The sequence below is a fragment of the Anas platyrhynchos genome, chromosome 3 (assembly GCF_047663525.1).
Source record: "Anas platyrhynchos isolate ZD024472 breed Pekin duck chromosome 3, IASCAAS_PekinDuck_T2T, whole genome shotgun sequence".
NCBI classification, from domain to species: Eukaryota; Metazoa; Chordata; class Aves; order Anseriformes; family Anatidae; genus Anas; species Anas platyrhynchos.
The window spans coordinates 16,087,682-16,113,013 of record NC_092589.1 but is presented as its reverse complement, the minus strand read 5'-3'; the positions used below and the strand labels follow the sequence as shown (position 1 = coordinate 16,113,013).

Here is a 25,332-nt window from a genome sequence, read left to right as displayed (position 1 = left end):
ATCTCTACTTGTTATTTAGCTGCACAAACTCGCTGACCCTTTTCCACTGAGGGCTCGGTTAAATATTTTTCCAAAATCCAATACACAGTGGAAAGGGGTTCCTGAAGCCTCTGGGTTTCACAAACAGCAACCAGGAGAGCAAAAGAGCATCTCTATGCTGAGAGCCAAGTCAAGATGCTCTGGGGAGCGAGGGACCAGCTGCCTGTGGATGGCAGCAGCGCAGGCAGGCACCGTGGTACCGATGTGGGCATCGCCCAGCACCCTGCCTCCTCCCTGCAGCTCTCGGTTTGGGGTTTTCCAGCGTGAGAAGAGCTCCCCCAGGCTGCCAGCCCTCCCCGGCCAATACGTCTGGCAGCACAGTAGGGCAGGAATTGCTACCAGCCCTTGTAGCTCCCCTTTGGTACACGTACAGAGAAGGCTCGGGGATTTAATTCCTCTTTACCTACATCAGGTTGCTTTAAACCTGCCAGGCGCCTGCTGCTCCTCCCAGCCTTATGTTCCTTCTCTTTCTGCCTTTTTGGAGCTTGCCTGTTCAGTTTCCCAGCTCCAGTTTCCTGCCACTCCCTCCCCCCTTCACCCTTTTTCCTCATTGCATTTGTCATGTTTTCCCCAAGAGAAAAGAATCAGCCATCCAGACATGAAAATCCATACGTCTATTGGATTAAATAAATACTAGGATGTGTTTGGCTCTGTATACATCCTCCTCACACACATCCCGAGCCCTCCTGCCCCTTTAACATGGTATCCTAGGCAACCTGCATTTTTGTGTTCGGGATGGAACCACCCTTTTTTTCCCTATATAAAAAAAATTAACCTTCGCACATCATCTGAGAATTTCAGAAAGCACATAACCTGATTATGCCTAAACTCCATGAATTATTCATTTGTCTGCAAGTAAAATGGTTCAGATTTAATTATGTTTGAGGGGTTTCTTGTGTAGAATTAAGCACTGAAACCCTCATTTGTCTACCTAGTAGTTTTAAGCACAACTTACGCTGGGCTTTAAATACACATACGCATGCATGACATTAGTTCAAAACACGTGCTAAGGGAAACCAAAAATACACAACTACCTCCATACGTACAAAAGACCTATCTACTCACAAGCTGCTCTTATCTTAAATTCAGAGAAACCTTATCTCCATGATTTTAAAGCAAAAGCAACAATAAATTAATAATACCAAGTTATCTCAAATATGGCCATGGGTCATATGAAACATTTATACACTCCATACGATCGATTTCTGAAGCAGCTACAGGCCAATGTTAGCTATTGAAAAGTGTGCAATCACAAAGTAACAGCCTCTCATCGTGTTTGGCATGCCTTAAATTAACAGCAAAGGTGAGACTTCAATTGTAATCAATGTTAGTCATCTGTGTGAGTACTTTACAGAACACTTTTACTCTGAAACAGATGAAGAGTGCCTTACAAGAGCTATAATAACAACACAGATGCTTCCACCATTTCAAAAGGAACTTGTTGCCAATATTTAAGATGCACCCTGCCTGTTCACCCCTCATCATGATTATTTGTTTTATGAGCTGACTCACCCCTGTACTGGTCATGTTTACTGGTGGACTCGGTATTGTTAGGTTAATGGTTGGACTTGATCTTAAGAATCTTTTCCAATGATTCTTAAGTGATTCTCAGATTCTCATTTCACATGTGTAGCTTTGATTTCAGTGTAGATGTTTTCAAATGAAACTATAAGCCTATCACAGCTAAGCAATCCCATTATTTCTCTGCACTGAGGGTTTTTTGTTTTTTTTTTTTACTTTTCATTATTAATTTTCACTTGAAGCTGCTGATATAAGCCAAAATAATTCACCAACAGTGAGCACTCTGGCATACAGACTAGTTGAGAGGGGACTACTGGTTAAACTTAAGAGACAGCCAGGGACTTCCAAACTTGGTTTTGAAAGCAACCACGTCACCAGCTGCCAGCTGAGCCACAGCGACTGCCTCGTGTCCAGCCCTTCAGAGCACTGCCTGGGCACTGGGAAGCTCAGTTTGAAGAGCAGGAATGGCTGGTCCACAACTGCTCCTGCTGCTTGATGGACAGCCAGCGTGTGCATCAGCACAGGACAACAGCTTATGCATCAACACAGTACAACAGTTGAGGAGAAACCAGGATGAAGAGAATATTTCAGCTTAACAGCTTCCACTGGCCCAAGAGTTGGCCAATGGACAGCCCAGAAGCAGCATTTCACTGGCCATGGCCAAGCAACCCACAGCCACAGCCACCACGTCCCTCATCCCTGCAGCCAGTAACGTGTGAAGCCTGCAGGTAAAGTTGCACTGCCTCAGTTTTCCCACCTAAAAAAACACATTCCACTTCCACATATAGTATTCCAGGTTACACTGAGCAAAGGCTTATTTAAGAGGCTGGTGTTCTTACTTACAGCTTAGGGGGAGGTTTTGTTTTGATTTTTTTTTTTTTTAATGGAGTTAAGTATCACTCGTACATACAAAACTCTCCCTAGACGTCTGGCTTTTCAAAGGGATACAAAAGGGATTTGGAGTGAGCTGAAGAACCAGCTTCTCCTGAACATCACGTCTTTAAAGCCTGCAGCTGTCTTATTGCTGGAGCACAACTGCACTTGATAAAATTCATTTGACTGAGGAAAAAAAAAGCACCACTATGTTTAACAACAAAGAATAAATCTTCACAGACCTCCACATAAAACAGTTAAATGCATCCAAACGCAGCAAAAATGGTAGGTCTCAGCTGAAGGATGCTCCGTGCCCTTCAGGTGGTGGCAGCTGCAGGGACAGCCCAACAGCTGTTCGTGTGCTCGCGCTGCAAACACAGCACGGTCGCTATCCCCCGGTGGTTTTGAGCTGAACTGATATTTTATAAAAACAGAAGTTTAAAAACCCTAGGCTGCCCAACATGTAATGAATGATTAATATTTCATTACACACACCCTCTGCATTGCTACTGGGGAAAGCAAGCAAGTGACATGAATTGGTATTGGGTAAGGGTCAATACTGCAAAATGCAGATCTGGACTTTGAAACCCCTGAAGACTGTGGGGATGGGATTCTGCATCTAATAACTATACATAGCAAAGACTTCTTTCTTATTTGTATGCCTAGGCCAGAAGGAAACATTACTTACAAACCCAGAAGCCTAAATCTACCCCACTAGATTTCAAATCAGAGGCCTCATTTCAGGACCGAGTGCCAGAGATACTGATTCATTTCCGCAGCACTGAGTCTTCCTTGACAAATCTTGCTTGTGATTCACCAGGAAAGCAAAAATAAACAAGCAGCCCTTTATTTTCCACAATTACTTTCCTTGCCATTTGGAGAAGAGGAGGTCACAGCAGCACGCCCAAGGTATTTCATCCAAAGCACGGCATGCTTTAGTGACACCAGCCTGAATCGTTGCCTACACTTGGGATAAAGCTTGGTTTACACCGCAGCTGGCATCTTATAAAGGAGAGAGACAAACTGTTCAGCCTTCACTGCCCAAAGCTTCACACAGGGTGCAGGCACTCAGACGAGTCGCCCCATTGGCTTCAGTTACTATTCAGCAGTTGGAGCACCAGCATCCTACTAAAGCATCTTCATTTTCAGCTGCTGAGCAGCCATGCGTGCTCAGAGCCAATGGCTCTGAAAATGAGTGCATAATTCTGCCTTCAGGAGGCCAGCAATGGGCATCTGAATGTGACTGTCATAGCTACTGTGAATAGGCACAAATAAGTTACCCTGGTTTTATTCCAGCGTAGGATGCATATTTTAAATACGTGTGGTTGCAAAACTAGAAGAGACCCTGAAAATTGCTTCCTTTCTCCTAACACCTTACTGCACAAATAAAGCTCACAGGCAATGTAAATTCAAGTCTATCCTTATGTTCTTCCCTACAGAATGCCTTCTTAGTGTTTGTTTTCCATTGCAGGGAAATTAGATGGCTAACATTTTAATACTTTAATATATATTGACATTTCTGTTTTGTGAAATATTAATGAGTCCTTAATGCATTCTTACACAGCTGCTATAGGCCTCCAGAATGCCTGCTTTTTTCAGAACTGCTGTACTGCACAAATTTAGGTTTTCTGTTGCTTTTCTAAATGCTTCCTTTTCTGAAATAAACTCCCTGCCTAAGCATAGATAAAACATCTACGTGGATGATTGTCTTCACATAACTAGACCCTCACAGAGGGTCTACTTGGGAGCTTAGGGCTTCCTTCCAATCCAACACAAAGTGGAGAGTGCTGTATCATGTCTCTGTGGAGATTTCTTTTGACTCTGGATCATAAGACACAAGCTTAAAGAGTTAAAACTCTAGTCTCCAGGTAGAATGATTATAACCTGAGACCTACCAAATTTACCATGTTTTCTAACAAGCAACAGCCCATATGCTACAATTCATCCTGATACAGCACTGAGCTATGAAAACCACACTCACCAAGTTAGGTGCATGTGTCGATCTGCTTGAGGGTAGGAAGGCTCTGCAGGAGGATCTGGATAGCCTGCACCGATGGGCTGAGGTCAACTGCATGAAGTTCAACAAGGCCAAGTGCCAGGTCCTGCACCTGGGGCGCAATAACCCCAAGCAGAGCTAGAGACTGGGAGAGAAATGGTTGGAAAGCTGCCCGGCAGAGAAGGAACTGGGAGTATTGCTTGATAGTCGGCTGAATATGAGCCAGCAGTGTGCTCAGGTGGCCAAGAAGGCCAACGGCATCCTGGCTTGTATCAGAAACAGTGTGGCCAGCAGGGCTAGGGAGGTGATCGTCTCCCTGTACTCGGCTCTGGTGAGGCCACACCTCAAGTACTGTGTTCAGTTTTGGGCCCCTCGCTACAAGAAGGACATCGAGGTGCTTGAGTGGGTCCAAAGAAGGGCGACGAAGCTGGTGAGGGGCCTGGAGAACAAGTCCTACGAGGAGCGGCTGAGGGAGCTGGGCTTGTTCAGCCTGGAGAAGAGGAGGCTCAGGGGCGACCTTATTGCTCTCTACAGGTACCTTAAAGGAGGCTGTAGTGAGGTGGGGGTTGGCCTGTTCTCCCATGTGCCTGGTGACAGGACGAGGGGGAATGGGCTTAAGTTGCACCAGGGGAGTTTTAGGTTGGATGTTAGGAGAACTTCTTTACTGAAAGGGTTGTTAGACATTGGAACAGGCTGCCCAGGGAAGTGGTGGAGTCACCATCCCTGGAAGTCTTTAAAAGACGTTTAGATGTAGAGCTTAGGGATATGGTTTAGTGGGGACTGTTAGTGTTAGGTCAGAGGTTGGACTCGATGATCTTGAGGTCTCTTCCAACCTAGAAATTCTGTGATCTGGAGCAATTCCACACACACCTTAAAGCCACCTTTAAACCCTTTCAAGGGACTTTCTCTCCCAGACTCAGTAATCTTGCATAAAAAAAAGGTAACTCCTGAACCCAACAAATTTTACAAGCCCATGTATGTACACTTGCAGACAGCTTACCTGTTGCAAGTCAGCAAAACTCATGCTTCAGGAAGCCTCTCCTCAGCACAACTTCCATGTGGAGGACCAAGGGACTTGCCCTACCTGCTGGTAGATGCAATTACCAGACCTACTACTTGCAGGTGGCTGTAGAGCTATATTTATGCTCTTTTCACTGATGACTGATACGAGAAAGCTGGCAGAGACCTAGTTGTGGTTAATATGTGAAAGCTGTGAGACAGCATCGTTATCTTCATAGGGGATGGGAAAGCTGCAGTAACTTATCTGTGGCACAGAAGTGTAAAAAACAGCTGTAAGCTTTAGGAAGTCAGGGACACCTTCTGGTATGACTGCTCTGGGGCCAGAGGTCTGCTTACTTACTCCAGAGGACTAATAGCAACTGAGGTTTCTCAGCTGGTTTCTTCTAGCAACAGTGACCCTGTAAGATAAGCTAAAATAGAGACATTTCTTGGATTTTCAAAAGGAAATTTTTCTTCTGCCAGCAGCCATCATATTCCCTCAAAGCCTTCTTGTTCTAAAGCGGTGTGCATGTGGATTGCACCTGCCCTCGCCTCAAGCACTGAGTTCTAAAGCTCGCCCCTTTGTTCTTAGCAAACCAAGAAGCAGCAAATTTTGGGGCATTTTCACAGAGGAATTCCAAGTCTGCTTCCTTTGCAGATTTGGACTGAAGCAGTGCAAAGTCCCAGATTTTACCCCAGAGCATCACTGGTTTGCTGCCAACCACATTGCAATGTAGCACCTCAAACATCTTCACACCATGCAGGTCCCCCAGTCTGCAGTGCATGCCATCTCTTCCTGCAGTGTTTATCGGCCAGGCAGACAGTATTCCTTTGTAAAGGACACTCTCTTTTTGTCTTTTTTTACCTATTACTATATTCTGTACAGCACAGAGCACATAGGACAGTCCCGCAGGTTCCATGTCTGCTGGCAAAGAGATACTTTCCTGGTTTTAAAGCAGGGGAGCCCTACCCTGTGGGCGTGCAGGACTTTGGAAAGTCTAATGATTCATTGATGTCACCTAAAAATGGACTCAAAAATACAAAATAGAAGGTTCTGACCTGGGTGATTTGTTCAAGATCATGCAGTCAGAGATGAGGCAAGAACTAGTAAAGACTCTCCTCTCTGAAAGCACTCTTGATTTAATGAAATTGCAAGTATTTGAAAGCAGTGACCTGAGCTCAGAGTAGCAAATTATGTCTACAAAGGTGCCTTTATGAGCCCATCCAGCTCCCATAGAAATCAATAGGACCCTGTCCATATTTAGCTCAGGCCCTAGAAGACAAATTACTCCTCTCGCTATGTAGGAGTGATCCTTCACACCAGAGCTGTCAGAGCAGAGAAGGAGCAGGCAGGGAAAAATTATTTCCCCATCAGAAATGTTCCAAGGCAAAAAGCTTCAAGACACTCTCTGTGTCTACACAGGCACAGTGTGGCTGCCCTCTATTTTCCAAAAGTTTGGTGTAGGTGTGTATGCTGCATGTTAACAGTTTTCACCCCGATTCATAAAAAGTGCATCTTTCCTCCTTCACTGAAAATAAGAAAGGTCAAGAAAGAGAGGCAGAAAAATATTACTCTGACATTTAAGAAGAAAAAGAAAATTAGTAGGAACTCAAAGCCATTTCAGATTTCACGGATAAGAACGAGGCATAAAGTCTGGGACAGAGAAAGTGATGCACAGCCATTCTCCTTAGCCTTTTGCCCTCTTGTCTGAGAAGGTGCTAACTTTTTTCTTCAAACACTGTTATTCTGTCTACGTCAGTAAGTATCAACACTGAGCTCCTCACTGTTTCTAGAATTACAGAGCTCATTAAAGTTACCTAGAGTTAATGCTGCTGATCTTTAATCCTCTCTGCTCTATTTCATAATCACAATTGTATGAAAGCCATTTAAGCTGTGAATTTACTTTCATTGTATTCCCCTGTAGACAGGGCTTGCCTATCATGGAGAAACCTGGAATGAACTCTGAGATCGTATTATGAGTGGCAAAACCTTCCTGGATGTTAACAGTACCAGGATTTCACTCATATCCTTTAGAAGGCACCTTCCTGAATGGCAAACTCTCAGCAGAGTTGAGTAGATTTCTTGACCTAGTCTCTGCCTATGCATTTTTCTCCTTTGAAAATTCACATCATCTCACCTACTGCGGTTTGGGCACCATAGATAAGGTCACTGTCGACCTGTCTCTTCGGAGAGTATTTTATTGTCACTTGTTGGTACTGATGATAGTGTTGGACACTGGTCTGTGCTTTCTTTCTTGTAGCTAAAGGCTGTATGTTTCAGTCCCATCTTCTGTCTCCTGAAATCTTTCACCTTTGACCCCACTATCTCTTTGCAGAAGCTAAATAGGAGCACTGCAAAGCTGCCTGAAGAGGCTCCAACACAGCTTTAGAGGAGAATTTCAGCAGCCGCCTCTCTCCCTCGCTGTGGCCATTCATACAGGCGCTGCAGCAGCTGCTGTAACAGTAAGGGACAACGCTTACGGCCTTCACTTGTAGGGCAGCCAGCTATGAAGGAGGCAGGTTATCACCAGGGGGCTTCCTTGCTTTGTTTTTGGGTCATGTGGGGGTGGAGGAAAGAATCCGGTGGAGTTTCCAGAGATGAAACAAGCCCTGGCTACCAGAAGGACTGGTAGCTAGGGCACACACAGAAAAGTCCCTGCCTTTTAATGACACCTCAACCAAATGGGCTCAGAGAAATTTTGTACCATGACACTTTAACAGCTAACAAGCCACATCACATTTATTACTGGTTTTGTAACAGCACTTTCATTAGTTTTAAATGCTCTGCTGGCTGTCAGAGGACTTTCCTTTCTGCACCATTTCTGCTGATAGAGCTGCCCAGGTTTGACACGATCAATACTGCCTGAAACAAGACACTGGAGACAGCAAACAAGAAAAAGGCAAAGGCTGTACCTCATTCAGAAGCTCAGTCCATCCTCAGATTGTCTCTGCCACACTGCCTCTTTCCTATCTGCACCAGAGAGGCAGGCAGAGCCCCACCGCAGCTTCCCCTGGGCCAACTTCAGAGCAGAGCCTGCAGCCTTGCCCCACTCACCTGTGATGCTGGACATCCACATCAATGTGATGTATCACACCATGAGCACATAGAAGTGTAGAAATACAGGTAAAAGTGGCCAGGGGATTGTAGGGCCAGTCTCTGCATCAATTGCCTTTGGCGGAAGGGCTTACAAATAATCCTGACTCCCACTCGGGGTCTTTGCGTTTCCATGACCTGGAAAGTTCAAGCTACTGAGATGGAAGGAGTCAAGTGCCCATGAACTTACTGTCAGTGTCAAGTGGTGATTCCTTTTTCCAACCCTGAAATTTCTGCTGATACATTTATACATTCACAGGTTGTAGCATGAGACAACACATTTAAGATTATTTTTTTCAGGTACAGAAATCCTACTGACACCAGAGCTTCTGTAACATCAAAAACCTATATACAACATACTTTGAAGGTTAAAATTACTCCCATATGGCTTCCTCTGCTCTTCCAATCTCTCCACCTCTTCCCAAACCTGAAGCCTGAGCTCTTGTTAAAGTAAAGCTGCAGTCAGCGCAGTTCCTCCCCAGGGTAAAATCGCCTGGTAATATGACTGCTCTGCGGTCCCAAGGCTTCTGGTAGTTTGAGATGCAAATCATCTTTTGCAGCAAGGCAGCTGAAGTCTGAGAGAACAAAAACTTGGGATGCTCAGGAGGATTAATAACAATCTCAGGTAGAGTTGTTCTAAGGGAAATCAATAGAAACGGTTTTTGATTTTGTTAGCTCCCTAAAGTTGACATTATTCCTTGCAACATTTGGCTTGGCATTTTGTTCACACCTGCTGCCAACTCCTGCATACATTATTTATATATTCTGAATTGTCTACAGCAGGATCTCCTGTACAGGTTCCCTAGCTTTGGCCTGTATGGGCCTTGAGGCTTTTTTACTTTAGGGGAAGAAACCACAGAAAGATATACAAGATTCAAGCCACAGGCATCCAGAGGAGGAGAGCTATCTCCTCAAATTGAATGGAGAGAGAAACCTGTCTTTCTGCTGAGAAACTGCAGATGACTTTGGTAGAGTCTAACCTTTCCTGGTATCTTGAATACCTGAGCTTGCCATCTTACTCTCCCTTTCTTCACCCACTGAGTATTTCTAACACATCTGTACGGGTGTCATTCTCTCCGGATTTTCATAAGAAGTTGGAATTAATTCTGTCATTATTCATATGGGCAACCAACGGTGTTGAAATCTTTAGACCCACATCACAGACCTACCCAGTCCTTCCTTCCACGTTGTGTCTGAGCAAGTCCAGAGAAGTGCTGTGAAGATGATTAGGGAATGGGAACATCTCTCATATTAGGAGATGCTGGGAGAGCTGGGCCTGTTTAGCTTGGAGAAGGCTGAGAGGGGATCTTATCCAGCTTTCTCCCAAACAGAACATGCTCTGTGCAGGTAGCTCTTCAGGAAATGAGGCTCCTAAAACTTGGTCAGCCTCTGCTTTATATGCATTTAACTGCACTGTTTTAAAGGCAAATATTTCACTTTTTACATTCCTGGGGAGCTTCCTGCCCAGACTAGAAAATTGTCCAACTCTGACCAAAAAAAAAAAAAAAAAAAAAAAAAAAAATCTCCCTCCCCAGAGCAAGGGATCCCTGACACCAGGGATGTGACACAAAATTTCAACCGTGGCAGAATCTTGCTTTATTCAAAGTGATTAACATGACTGGAACAGAAACTCAACTAAGCAATTTCCATTTAGCAAAACTCCAACAAGCAAGAAATAGGTTAGATAAACACTAACCTTTACGCTGTCTTTGACACTAATTAGCCAGAGGTAAGTGGCTCACTGTTTCCCCTGTTGAGACAAACTGCTTTCCAGCATTCAAGTCCCAGGACTGAGAAGGTCATCCCAGCACCAGGGAGGGAGGCACATCTCTATCCCTGTACAGTGAAAGAATGCACAATTATCCCCCTTTCTAAGGTGTGTTTGAATACCTTGAAAGGGACATTGCTGTGAACAAGTAGTCGATGTGTGTTATGTCTCTACAAATGTGAATATACACATGCTAGTTAGCAGGAATATATGGAAGAATATATATCAACAGCAAATGAGAGCAGCTTACTTCTGCCCTGACATTGTTAAATGTGTAAAAAAGATATCTGGGGATTTCCTTCAATACAGTCCTACAAAGTGCAGTTCAATTTATTCAGCTTGTTGAAAAGAAGGTTGAGAGGTGATTGAATCATCGTGTATAGGTAATTACACACAGAAACACTATCTGATAGCAAGGGACTTCTTAATCTCACAAAGAGCTAGAAAAACCATGTGGCTGGAATCCAAACAAAGCTGGAGCAATTCAACCTTGAAATAAAACTACTCCTGCCATTAACAGAGTAATGGTAATTAGGAGCAGGAGAAGCTTAAAAAGAGAAGCTTTACACTCACTCATTATAGATATTATGACAAGATTAAATGTTTCTCCAACAGATCGGCATTTTATTCAGATTCTGGGACACATTTTACTGGCTGTATATGCAGAGTCCATTTGCAACATCACAGCAGCCCTGCCTTGTCTTGAAATTCCCTTCCTGCATAGTCACCTTCTTTGTTGTGTTCTAAATACATTTATAATATTTGCAATAGTACCGCTAAGATAACTACCATAACTGCCATAACTACCACATTTTGGAGCATCAGATAGCCTGCAGAATTTAGAAACAATATATCTTCCTATTCTCCTCCCTCTAGTTGTCCATTGATGAGGCATATTATTTTCCTTGGTTTTCTATCATCTTGCTTACAAAAAAATAAAGGGGGGGGGGGTTGGACAGGTTGTCAATAAAGACACGACACACCTGGAATGACTGATCAGAACCACAGAGCAGCACATGGAATGCTCTTAAGTATGCAGTTGGCATACATCCCTCTTGCATGCAGCCAAAACTCATACCAGCTTTGAGTAACTAGGAGGAAATTTCCAAAAGAAATTTCCTTCGTTTATCAGACACCACAAGTAGATAGAAAGCATATGGTCAAACAGGTCAAGAGGATAAAACAAGCCATTAACAACCTGCTAGTGATATTTCACCTGAGTTTATGCATCTAGTAGTTTATGCATCAAGCATCTCTTTAACTGGAAAGGATCACCACAAACAGGTCTGTCCTAAGCTGAGATGTCTCTCTCTTTGCCAGCTGCTAGGGACAGTCACCAGTAACTGGTTTGAACAGAATGTGCAGCTTCTAAAGACATGTTGGCTGGACAGGGTTCAGAACAGCTCTATTTTTAGTTAAAAATATGGTGATCATAAAGTGAAAACTACTGTAAAATGAAAATATAATTGGTCTGATAGAAGCCCTCCGATACATTTCTTTCTCTGACATTGTTTATTTATCAAGTGTTGCTAGCACAATGAAAAATTGTTGATATCAGTGACTGCAAAATAAATATTATGTACTAGTAAAGAAAATCTGCAATTTGCTCCAGCATAGTACATAAGCAAATATTTGAACATACAAAATTCACAAGTTAATCAGATTTTATGCTGCAATTTATACAGAAACAAGGATGTCATTGTTTCCATAATTCTTTTTTGTGTGTGTGTGAAGAAAGCATAAACTTTGAAACACTCTGCCCAGCAAATGGGAGTAGAAAACTGTGAAGCTATAAAAAACTGTGAAGCTACCTCCTAAATTCATCTATGTAACAAGTAAAACAAAATGCTTTAATAAACCTAGCAAAATTCATAGTTAGTTATTGTTTTAGGACAGCTTTTGAAACGAATAAATTTATCTTGGAAAACTTTCATAACACAGTCATTATGGAACTCCCAGTAAGTGATTAGTCACAAACATCTCCCAAATCCTGCCTGCTAACACCATCACATAATTTGATATTCCATATACAAATCAAGTGTTTTCTCTTGAACAAAAGGAAGATACATTTAACAGAATTCTGGACATGGCACTAAGGAGATTGGTTTAGTGATGGGACTCAGTAGGTCAGAACTTGATGATATTCAAGGTCTTTTCCAACCTAGATCACTCCATGATTCTCTGTAGATTTGGTTTCTAGTCCTGCTTCGAGGCAGCATGCATATGGCTGAGTGGTATGGAGCTGTCTGGAAGAGTAAAGACCATAAAACATTCTCCTTACTGCACTTCTGAAATTCTTGGTCTGCTATCCCATTCTTCCCCATCTTACAAAGATATGCACAAACCACTGCTATCATGATGAGGACATCATGAGGGTAAAACAGACTTTTTTACATGAGGATAACAAAATTCCTGCAGATGTTCTTTTTATAGCTAGTATTTGCAATATACTGCAAATCGCATTAAAATTAACTAGCAAAATTATCATTCAGGATGAAAAAGACAGTTGAAATTGTGATTTAATGTGAGGTGCAAGGTATAATTCCATTTCTCCAATTCAATCTCCAGATGCAATTCACAGAGACTGCATTTGAAACCATATCTTTGTATGTCAAGTGCAAAACAATTTAACTGTTAACTTAGACACTGATATGAGCACCATACATTACCTATAGTAAATAACTATACACCCAATTCACAATTTTTTTCCTTAAAAAAAAAAAATGCTTTCAAAAATAGAAAATGTCTGCAGACTTAGAACACTACAACAGCACATGAATGAACTTGCTGTGAACTCCAGGTATGGTATAAAACTGCAGCACGAGAAGACATTACTACAAAAAATATATTTACAGTAGCTTTTCTCCAGTGTCTGCTAATTGTTGTAATGACATCTGGAGCCCCAGAGTCAAGCCAGTGGCCGTGTCATTGCCGGGCACCAGCTGGAGGGGCTGATGGAAGATGTGGCTCCTGCAGACAAGCTGCAAATGACTGCTCCCAAGCAAACTGGTCACCCTGTAGATGCGCACTCTCTAGGACTGATGGCATCGCAAGATAACAAACATAAGGAAGAAAGGTTGAAAAAAGGCAAAAACAAAACAAAAAAAATCAGTAAGTAGAAACACAGGATTATACTGTTAACTTGTTTTTGCCTGATTATGACAGATCCCAAAGAAACAAAACATTTTGTCCTTAATTAGAAAGTTTCATCCAACCAGCCTAAAAGCACTACCTGCCCAGGGAGAGAGAAGCCCATGCACCATTACCAGAAAGCAAAAGGAAGTCTAGAAAGAAGTCAAACATGCCACCTTTTTAGGTAGCATGGGGGAAGACACTTTTAGAACAAGTATTAAATAATACCCTGAGTCATCCATTGTTGTTCAAGTTATCTCAGCTTAATTTCTCTTGATGTATGGACTGCTAAGACTCCTAATTATGTTATTGTACAGAGCATATATGAATCATTAGCTTACTTGCTTCAAAGTGAAATGAGAATCCATTCATTGGAAACAAATTTTCTTCCAATCATGACGTTAAATGACAAATGCTTTCCTCACATCTACCATGTTGTTACATAACTTGACAAAGGACACACAGTAATAAAATAAAAGAGGCACTAACAGAACTACAAAGGTGCATTCACTCCAAAGCAAATCTCATGAAGACAGAGTAGTAGCGTATCCTAATAGAAGCTTGAAATTCTTGTCTCAAATATGGCTAGACAGCACGAAATTCGGGTGCCTGTCGGCACAGGTTGCAAACTTTCACTGTACTGAATCCTCTAGAAGGCTTTATCTTCTCCCACCTTCACATTTGACTTCTTTACAGGAAAGTCTTGTTTCTCACTATCTTCTGTGAAGCCTCTCATTAGAGACAAATGCTGCTGGCCTCCATTCCTAATTACTAAGAAGCCTCCTTCACACCCCTCTGCCAGCACAGCACAGTAAAATTATGCCTTCAATAACCTGGTGGTTCAAGCCAAATCAGAAATGTGATCCCAACCCCTTTTCCAGTTAAAACATGAACACATTTAAAGGTACATGTATACATATCTAAGAAATTATATCAAGTCCTTTCATGGAGGTACCTTGTGATGTCACAGTCAAGCCTCATAACTTTTAGAAAGTTTATTTGAATTTGACCGCAGGAAGAAAAAAGGCTAGCTTGAAAAGGGAGGCTTGCTTGAAACCTGCCTGCAAAGGAGATTTCTGTTTCTTTAGATGGGATAAATGCGATGCAATAACAAAGAACATAGACTGAACTCAAGTTGAAGTGGGCTGAAAAGCATGAAAGGAATCAACATCAGGCTTTCTGCCAACACCTTTCAATAGCTAAGAGAAGAAGGGGAGCAAAAGAACCAGCAAAAGGTGTCTGAGCTACATCTCTGGAAAAGAGAACATAGATTTGAGAAAAGTTTGAGTAGGAAGAAAAGCAACTAGAGGAGAAGGCCTCCTGTAGAATAAAAGCAGCTTCTGCCTTCTTGGCTAACTGACAAAGAGGTAAGTTATGGAATAAAAGGTTAATTTAATTAACAAAATACTCAGGTGCAGACGTTACTTCATGTCTGTTGGCTGACAGGAAAATAAAAACAATTTCTGATCAGAGTTTAGCATAACCTTTTCACTATTAAAAGGTGGTATTTCATTTTCTTGTTTGTCTACTTAGCAACTGACGATCACACACTGTATCTTTGCTGTCCGTTCCCTGAGAAGCATGGCCTGTGGTTACGTGATTTCCATAAGTAATTGTGTGACCTTTATTTCAGGAACAGGAGTGCAGCAGAGCAACAAGAGCTTTTATAAAATACAATGTGCATATATTTGAGAGCTTTAACTGGAAAACAAAATTGTATGTATGTCCCCAATTCCAGACAGGATCAGCCTGAAGTCCTTTCCAGCTCAGACCAGACCCAGTCTATTCCCATCCACTGCCATGGGCAGGGACACCTCCCACCAGACCAGGTTGCTCAAAGCCCCATCCAGCCTGGCCTTGAACACCTCCAGGGATGGGGCAACCACAGCTTCTCTGGGCAGCCTGTTCAGGTGCCTCACTGCCCTCTGAGTGAAGAATTTCTTCTTTTTATCTAATGTAAATCTACCCTCTTTTAGTTTAAAGCCAGTACCACTCGTCCCGTCACTACACTCCCTGACAAAGAGTCCCTCCCCAGCTTTTCTGTAGGCTTCCTTTAGGTACTGGAAGGTCTGGAGACTGTAAGGTCTCCCCAGAGCCTTCTCCAGGCTGAACAACCACAACCTGGTTCAACCTCTCCTTCAGCCTGTCTTCACAGGAGAGGTGCTCCAGCTCTCTGACCATACATGATTCCTGTAGGAGTGTGCTAGTCTCACAATGCAAGCCATTTCCACCATAAATGCTCATCAAAGACCCAAATCAATTATTTAGCAATTCTCCAAAAATAATGAATAAAACATTGATCTAAAACTAAGGAATATATGATTCCTAAAATACTTCTCTAGACATGACAAATAACTTGCACATCTGAAAAAAAAATCGAGCAGATGGTATGAGTCAAGAACAAACTAGCTGTCTTTAATATATATTCTATTCAAAATGGCATCTGTGATTTCCTCTATATGTTTTTGTCATGCTCAAGCCTGACATTGCATATTCCTGGGAACCAGTTAATGCCAACGGCCATTCCAGTGCCTCCAAGCACTTCTAGAACTGCTTCTCCATTTAGATTATCCCAAAGGAATCTGAAATTTTAACTGCAACCATTTCTGCCTTACTTATGAAAAAGAAACCTAGTTCAGTTTACTTACTTTTTATGGTTCAGGTTGGAGAGGCACCTGATGTGATCAGATTGACCAATCAATCAATCGAACAATCAGACAGATGTTCCCAAATTTTGTCTCTGTACATCCACGTACCTCACCCAGGACTTTGAAATTATTATGTAAAAGAAACTGTGGTTATAGGGGCTGCAATGCCTCCCAAGAAAGCAAAAAGACAAATTCTTCTGATATCCAGACTGAATTTATCACCAATGTTGATGAATCTCATGGTATTTATTACATGTTACATAACATTTGATATATATATTTTTAAATGATCGCTCTTGAGATGTAATCATATGAGAATAATATTTGCCATTCCTAGAACCAGAGAAAATAAAAATATAAACTTTAAAGATTCAAATTATGAAGCAAAAATACTGATTTCTTCCTTTGTTTTCAAAACATAATTTTCATTTAATTTCCTGACCAACAGGGAGAAACAGTGTAGAATAGGCACTTTGAGCTAATATTCACGTCTTCTAAAGACCTGGAACTAACATGTTGATGGGTCCTGTTTTCCAAAATATTTCCGGATTTATAATTGTTACAGGAACCATGGAGAGTGTTTATCTGCAAACAACACTGTACTGAGAACAACAGCGATCGATACGTAACAGCTTTGTTCTCTGTGGAACAGTAACGATCTATTCTTATCTGCCGTTGTCATTCAACTGGTACAGACTTTAGAACAATCTGTTTTTTTAATGAAAAACTTTAACATTCAACAAAGCTTGGTGGTATTGTCATTGCAAACAAAACCCAACACATAAAATAAAACTGGTCTGAATTCAGTAAGAACATATTTTTCTGCTATGGAAACCATAGCACAATTAATGCAGCTGGTCAGGAGCTTACAGTCACGCTCCCAGAAGCTAAGGCATGGTCCATTTCATAGACCAAGACCTCTTGTAATGTGTAATTGAATACAATATAACATATAGGAACTACACAACGTCTGCTGCACATTTGATGTAATGTAATAACTACAGATAAGTATTGGTTACTTTCCTGTGTTGAACAAGGAGATTAATGTTGGAAGTCCCAGTGGCAAGTCCCAGTGGGTAAGTCATACGACTTATCAATAAAGTACAGAAGTCTCCGCAGTAAATGCAGGATAATGATACTTCTATCACACTGTAAATCCAAAGCTGGGGATTTTAGCACACTCTCACCAATAAAAATACTGCTTCTTATGGTGGTATCCAAAAAGCAATGAAGTCTATGCACTTTGATACTTCTGATGCTGTTTTCAATCAAAAGGCAGTAGCTTTCCAAATGTAAACCTTAGCTTCAACCTGCCACATTAATGAACTGCATTCAACATCATTCAGTACCACCATAAAGTAATTCCATTTAGTCACATATGCAATCAAAAACATGAGTAATATTTTTAAAAGTGATGTTTACTTTCCTTATTTCAATCATAATATTCATGTGTTCTACAATACATTTTATGCTGCAAAATGGAAGTCTTGCTATGAATTGCAGAAGAAATCAGTTTCTTGGGAAAGTCTTCCACTGCATACTTGCTATTTAATATCATACAGCTTATTTGAAGAGTGCTGCATATACATCAAGTGACTAAAAACACAGACCTTTTAGATGTAAAACTGGAAAAGAATCTGGAGGTTGCACTGAAACTTTTCAATTCATCAAACTTTAAGTGCACTGCAGTTCAGAAGTTACACCAGATATGAAAAGGTTTGCTCTTTATCTTTTACTGTAGGAATCCATCACCCACTTCCTAAAAAAAAAAAAAAGTCAAGAACAAAGAGGCGACTCCGCGCCCCAGCGACTCCGCGCCCCAGCGACTCCGCGCCCCAGCGACTCCGCGCCCCAGCGACTCCGCGCCCCAGCGACTCCGCGCCCCAGCGACTCCGCGCCCCAGCGACTCCGCGCCCCAGCGACTCCGCGCCCCAGCGACTCCGCGCCCCAGCGACTCCGCGCCCCAGCGACTCCGCGCCCCAGCGACTCCGCGCCCCAGCGACTCCGCGCCCCAGCGACTCCGCGCCCCAGCGACTCCGCGCCCCAGCGACTCCGCGCCCCAGCGACTCCGCGCCCCAGCGACTCCGCGCCCCAGCGACTCCGCGCCCCAGCGACTCCGCGCCCCAGCGACTCCGCGCCCCAGCGACTCCGCGCCCCAGCGACTCCGCGCCCCAGCGACTCCGCGCCCCAGCGACTCCGCGCCCCAGCGACTCCGCGCCCCAGCGACTCCGCGCCCCAGCGACTCCGCGCCCCAGCGACTCCGCGCCCCAGCGACTCCGCGCCCCAGCGACTCCGCGCCCCAGCGACTCCGCGCCCCAGCGACTCCGCGCCCCAGCGACTCCGCGCCCCAGCGACTCCGCGCCCCAGCGACTCCGCGCCCCAGCGACTCCGCGCCCCAGCGACTCCGCGCCCCAGCGACTCCGCGCCCCAGCGACTCCGCGCCCCAGCGACTCCGCGCCCCAGCGACTCCGCGCCCCAGCGACTCCGCGCCCCAGCGACTCCGCGCCCCAGCGACTCCGCGCCCCAGCGACTCCGCGCCCCAGCGACTCCGCGCCCCAGCGACTCCGCGCCCCAGCGACTCCGCGCCCCAGCGACTCCGCGCCCCAGCGACTCCGCGCCCCAGCGACTCCGCGCCCCAGCGACTCCGCGCCCCAGCGACTCCGCGCCCCAGCGACTCCGCGCCCCAGCGACTCCGCGCCCCAGCGACTCCGCGCCCCAGCGACTCCGCGCCCCAGCGACTCCGCGCCCCAGCGACTCCGCGCCCCAGCGACTCCGCGCCCCAGCGACTCCGCGCCCCAGCGACTCCGCGCCCCAGCGACTCCGCGCCCCAGCGACTCCGCGCCCCAGCGACTCCGCGCCCCAGCGACTCCGCGCCCCAGCGACTCCGCGCCCCAGCGACTCCGCGCCCCAGCGACTCCGCGCCCCAGCGACTCCGCGCCCCAGCGACTCCGCGCCCCAGCGACTCCGCGCCCCAGCGACTCCGCGCCCCAGCGACTCCGCGCCCCAGCGACTCCGCGCCCCAGCGACTCCGCGCCCCAGCGACTCCGCGCCCCAGCGACTCCGCGCCCCAGCGACTCCGCGCCCCAGCGACTCCGCGCCCCAGCGACTCCGCGCCCCAGCGACTCCGCGCCCCAGCGACTCCGCGCCCCAGCGACTCCGCGCCCCAGCGACTCCGCGCCCCAGCGACTCCGCGCCCCAGCGACTCCGCGCCCCAGCGACTCCGCGCCCCAGCGACTCCGCGCCCCAGCGACTCCGCGCCCCAGCGACTCCGCGCCCCAGCGACTCCGCGCCCCAGCGACTCCGCGCCCCAGCGACTCCGCGCCCCAGCGACTCCGCGCCCCAGCGACTCCGCGCCCCAGCGACTCCGCGCCCCAGCGACTCCGCGCCCCAGCGACTCCGCGCCCCAGCGACTCCGCGCCCCAGCGACTCCGCGCCCCAGCGACTCCGCGCCCCAGCGACTCCGCGCCCCAGCGACTCCGCGCCCCAGCGACTCCGCGCCCCAGCGACTCCGCGCCCCAGCGACTCCGCGCCCCAGCGACTCCGCGCCCCAGCGACTCCGCGCCCCAGCGACTCCGCGCCCCAGCGACTCCGCGCCCCAGCGACTCCGCGCCCCAGCGACTCCGCGCCCCAGCGACTCCGCGCCCCAGCGACTCCGCGCCCCAGCGACTCCGCGCCCCAGCGACTCCGCGCCCCAGCGACTCCGCGCCCCAGCGACTCCGCGCCCCAGCGACTCCGCGCCCCAGCGACTCCGCGCCCCAGCGACTCCGCGCCCCAGCGACTCCGCGCCCCAGCGACTCCGCGCCCCAGCGACTCCGCGCCCCAGCGACTCCGCGCCCCAGCGACTCCGCGCCCCAGCGACTCCGCGCCCCAGCGACTCCGCGCCCCAGCGACTCCGCGCCCCAGCGACTCCGCGCCCCAGCGACTCCGCGCCCCAGCGACTCCGCGCCCCAGCGACTCCGCGCCCCAGCGACTCCGCGCCCCAGCGACTCCGCGCCCCAGCGACTCCGCGCCCCAGCGACTCCGCGCCCCAGCGACTCCGCGCCCCAGCGACTCCGCGCCCCAGCGACTCCGCGCCCCAGCGACTCCGCGCCCCAGCGACTCCGCGCCCCAGCGACTCCGCGCCCCAGCGACTCCGCGCCCCAGCGACTCCGCGCCCCAGCGACTCCGCGCCCCAGCGACTCCGCGCCCCAGCGACTCCGCGCCCCAGCGACTCCGCGCCCCAGCGACTCCGCGCCCCAGCGACTCCGCGCCCCAGCGACTCCGCGCCCCAGCGACTCCGCGCCCCAGCGACTCCGCGCCCCAGCGACTCCGCGCCCCAGCGACTCCGCGCCCCAGCGACTCCGCGCCCCAGCGACTCCGCGCCCCAGCGACTCCGCGCCCCAGCGACTCCGCGCCCCAGCGACTCCGCGCCCCAGCGACTCCGCGCCCCAGCGACTCCGCGCCCCAGCGACTCCGCGCCCCAGCGACTCCGCGCCCCAGCGACTCCGCGCCCCAGCGACTCCGCGCCCCAGCGACTCCGCGCCCCAGCGACTCCGCGCCCCAGCGACTCCGCGCCCCAGCGACTCCGCGCCCCAGCGACTCCGCGCCCCAGCGACTCCGCGCCCCAGCGACTCCGCGCCCCAGCGACTCCGCGCCCCAGCGACTCCGCGCCCCAGCGACTCCGCGCCCCAGCGACTCCGCGCCCCAGCGACTCCGCGCCCCAGCGACTCCGCGCCCCAGCGACTCCGCGCCCCAGCGACTCCGCGCCCCAGCGACTCCGCGCCCCAGCGACTCCGCGCCCCAGCGACTCCGCGCCCCAGCGACTCCGCGCCCCAGCGACTCCGCGCCCCAGCGACTCCGCGCCCCAGCGACTCCGCGCCCCAGCGACTCCGCGCCCCAGCGACTCCGCGCCCCAGCGACTCCGCGCCCCAGCGACTCCGCGCCCCAGCGACTCCGCGCCCCAGCGACTCCGCGCCCCAGCGACTCCGCGCCCCAGCGACTCCGCGCCCCAGCGACTCCGCGCCCCAGCGACTCCGCGCCCCAGCGACTCCGCGCCCCAGCGACTCCGCGCCCCAGCGACTCCGCGCCCCAGCGACTCCGCGCCCCAGCGACTCCGCGCCCCAGCGACTCCGCGCCCCAGCGACTCCGCGCCCCAGCGACTCCGCGCCCCAGCGACTCCGCGCCCCAGCGACTCCGCGCCCCAGCGACTCCGCGCCCCAGCGACTCCGCGCCCCAGCGACTCCGCGCCCCAGCGACTCCGCGCCCCAGCGACTCCGCGCCCCAGCGACTCCGCGCCCCAGCGACTCCGCGCCCCAGCGACTCCGCGCCCCAGCGACTCCGCGCCCCAGCGACTCCGCGCCCCAGCGACTCCGCGCCCCAGCGACTCCGCGCCCCAGCGACTCCGCGCCCCAGCGACTCCGCGCCCCAGCGACTCCGCGCCCCAGCGACTCCGCGCCCCAGCGACTCCGCGCCCCAGCGACTCCGCGCCCCAGCGACTCCGCGCCCCAGCGACTCCGCGCCCCAGCGACTCCGCGCCCCAGCGACTCCGCGCCCCAGCGACTCCGCGCCCCAGCGACTCCGCGCCCCAGCGACTCCGCGCCCCAGCGACTCCGCGCCCCAGCGACTCCGCGCCCCAGCGACTCCGCGCCCCAGCGACTCCGCGCCCCAGCGACTCCGCGCCCCAGCGACTCCGCGCCCCAGCGACTCCGCGCCCCAGCGACTCCGCGCCCCAGCGACTCCGCGCCCCAGCGACTCCGCGCCCCAGCGACTCCGCGCCCCAGCGACTCCGCGCCCCAGCGACTCCGCGCCCCAGCGACTCCGCGCCCCAGCGACTCCGCGCCCCAGCGACTCCGCGCCCCAGCGACTCCGCGCCCCAGCGACTCCGCGCCCCAGCGACTCCGCGCCCCAGCGACTCCGCGCCCCAGCGACTCCGCGCCCCAGCGACTCCGCGCCCCAGCGACTCCGCGCCCCAGCGACTCCGCGCCCCAGCGACTCCGCGCCCCAGCGACTCCGCGCCCCAGCGACTCCGCGCCCCAGCGACTCCGCGCCCCAGCGACTCCGCGCCCCAGCGACTCCGCGCCCCAGCGACTCCGCGCCCCAGCGACTCCGCGCCCCAGCGACTCCGCGCCCCAGCGACTCCGCGCCCCAGCGACTCCGCGCCCCAGCGACTCCGCGCCCCAGCGACTCCGCGCCCCAGCGACTCCGCGCCCCAGCGACTCCGCGCCCCAGCGACTCCGCGCCCCAGCGACTCCGCGCCCCAGCGACTCCGCGCCCCAGCGACTCCGCGCCCCAGCGACTCCGCGCCCCAGCGACTCCGCGCCCCAGCGACTCCGCGCCCCAGCGACTCCGCGCCCCAGCGACTCCGCGCCCCAGCGACTCCGCGCCCCAGCGACTCCGCGCCCCAGCGACTCCGCGCCCCAGCGACTCCGCGCCCCAGCGACTCCGCGCCCCAGCGACTCCGCGCCCCAGCGACTCCGCGCCCCAGCGACTCCGCGCCCCAGCGACTCCGCGCCCCAGCGACTCCGCGCCCCAGCGACTCCGCGCCCCAGCGACTCCGCGCCCCAGCGACTCCGCGCCCCAGCGACTCCGCGCCCCAGCGACTCCGCGCCCCAGCGACTCCGCGCCCCAGCGACTCCGCGCCCCAGCGACTCCGCGCCCCAGCGACTCCGCGCCCCAGCGACTCCGCGCCCCAGCGACTCCGCGCCCCAGCGACTCCGCGCCCCAGCGACTCCGCGCCCCAGCGACTCCGCGCCCCAGCGACTCCGCGCCCCAGCGACTCCGCGCCCCAGCGACTCCGCGCCCCAGCGACTCCGCGCCCCAGCGACTCCGCGCCCCAGCGACTCCGCGCCCCAGCGACTCCGCGCCCCAGCGACTCCGCGCCCCAGCGACTCCGCGCCCCAGCGACTCCGCGCCCCAGCGACTCCGCGCCCCAGCGACTCCGCGCCCCAGCGACTCCGCGCCCCAGCGACTCCGCGCCCCAGCGACTCCGCGCCCCAGCGACTCCGCGCCCCAGCGACTCCGCGCCCCAGCGACTCCGCGCCCCAGCGACTCCGCGCCCCAGCGACTCCGCGCCCCAGCGACTCCGCGCCCCAGCGACTCCGCGCCCCAGCGACTCCGCGCCCCAGCGACTCCGCGCCCCAGCGACTCCGCGCCCCAGCGACTCCGCGCCCCAGCGACTCCGCGCCCCAGCGACTCCGCGCCCCAGCGACTCCGCGCCCCAGCGACTCCGCGCCCCAGCGACTCCGCGCCCCAGCGACTCCGCGCCCCAGCGACTCCGCGCCCCAGCGACTCCGCGCCCCAGCGACTCCGCGCCCCAGCGACTCCGCGCCCCAGCGACTCCGCGCCCCAGCGACTCCGCGCCCCAGCGACTCCGCGCCCCAGCGACTCCGCGCCCCAGCGACTCCGCGCCCCAGCGACTCCGCGCCCCAGCGACTCCGCGCCCCAGCGACTCCGCGCCCCAGCGACTCCGCGCCCCAGCGACTCCGCGCCCCAGCGACTCCGCGCCCCAGCGACTCCGCGCCCCAGCGACTCCGCGCCCCAGCGACTCCGCGCCCCAGCGACTCCGCGCCCCAGCGACTCCGCGCCCCAGCGACTCCGCGCCCCAGCGACTCCGCGCCCCAGCGACTCCGCGCCCCAGCGACTCCGCGCCCCAGCGACTCCGCGCCCCAGCGACTCCGCGCCCCAGCGACTCCGCGCCCCAGCGACTCCGCGCCCCAGCGACTCCGCGCCCCAGCGACTCCGCGCCCCAGCGACTCCGCGCCCCAGCGACTCCGCGCCCCAGCGACTCCGCGCCCCAGCGACTCCGCGCCCCAGCGACTCCGCGCCCCAGCGACTCCGCGCCCCAGCGACTCCGCGCCCCAGCGACTCCGCGCCCCAGCGACTCCGCGCCCCAGCGACTCCGCGCCCCAGCGACTCCGCGCCCCAGCGACTCCGCGCCCCAGCGACTCCGCGCCCCAGCGACTCCGCGCCCCAGCGACTCCGCGCCCCAGCGACTCCGCGCCCCAGCGACTCCGCGCCCCAGCGACTCCGCGCCCCAGCGACTCCGCGCCCCAGCGACTCCGCGCCCCAGCGACTCCGCGCCCCAGCGACTCCGCGCCCCAGCGACTCCGCGCCCCAGCGACTCCGCGCCCCAGCGACTCCGCGCCCCAGCGACTCCGCGCCCCAGCGACTCCGCGCCCCAGCGACTCCGCGCCCCAGCGACTCCGCGCCCCAGCGACTCCGCGCCCCAGCGACTCCGCGCCCCAGCGACTCCGCGCCCCAGCGACTCCGCGCCCCAGCGACTCCGCGCCCCAGCGACTCCGCGCCCCAGCGACTCCGCGCCCCAGCGACTCCGCGCCCCAGCGACTCCGCGCCCCAGCGACTCCGCGCCCCAGCGACTCCGCGCCCCAGCGACTCCGCGCCCCAGCGACTCCGCGCCCCAGCGACTCCGCGCCCCAGCGACTCTCATTTTCACATAGTCCATTTGTCAATCTGCCAAATTCTTAAGAACCTCCTTCAACTTCAGGCTGACCTGTGTGCACTTGGGCTTCTGAGACCTTTTTTTTTTTTCCTCCAGTGCTTGGAAAGGACCTTAGAACCCACATAAGTAATTTCACAGGAAACAGACAATGTGAATGAAGTACTCAAACTCCTCAACAGTAACAACCACAGAACCCAGGAACACTTACCTGCTGTCTTCTGAAGTCGAGTCACTTCCAAAGTGCTTCGCAGTGAAATAGTGGCACCCGGGTTTTTCTGCAGAAGTCACCGCCAATATAACTAGCTCATAGAGTCTCTAATACTATTTCACAGAGAGGGTAGAAAACATGAAGGAAAAGCAACCTGGTAGGGAACAATGAGCCCGATTCAGCACGAGAGAAAAACACCCTCGGCTTCCCAAGCCTCAGTCTCTCCTGGGGAGGCAATTCCCCCACCAGTCCTCAGGCTTCCTATATAACAAAGGTGAAATGACCCACACCTGGCAGGTTTCACTTAAAAGGGTGAAGCCAAGAGACCTTGTGGTATAGGCTCATCAACCTGGTTTCAATGTTTAAGGTTCAATTGCTCCTTATCCCTAGTAGAAATAACCTGACAAGGGGCTTAGTGGTTAGAGTTGACCTAATGAATTAAATACAAAAGGCATGTAAGGGTCATATTTCTGGTAGTCATTCTGCAAGGAAAATTAGTACAGAGCTTGTTAAAATAAGATAAATCAACAGAAATAAAGAAATCAATAAAAGAAAAAAGAAAATGACCTAAAAGGCAAAACTGCTATCCTGGATTTTCATCTGTCTAGTCACGACAG

General features: G+C 52.1%; 1 long non-coding RNA gene across 4 annotated transcripts in view; it reads right to left on the bottom strand.

Annotated features, from left to right (window-relative positions):
• LOC106014741 (uncharacterized) overlaps positions 1–24,968 on the bottom strand; it is a 125,791-nt gene extending 100,823 nt beyond the window's left edge. For 3 of the 4 annotated variants that reach the window (XR_005265023.2, XR_005265021.2, XR_005265022.2), the window contains exon 1: positions 24,716–24,968. This is a non-coding gene — a long non-coding RNA (uncharacterized lncRNA). Of the gene's footprint in view, positions 1–11,796; positions 12,537–17,680; positions 17,830–24,715 lie in introns of those variants that run through there. The other variant, XR_011808040.1, reaches the window with a different exon arrangement.
• Positions 24,969–25,332: the final 364 nt, after the last annotated feature.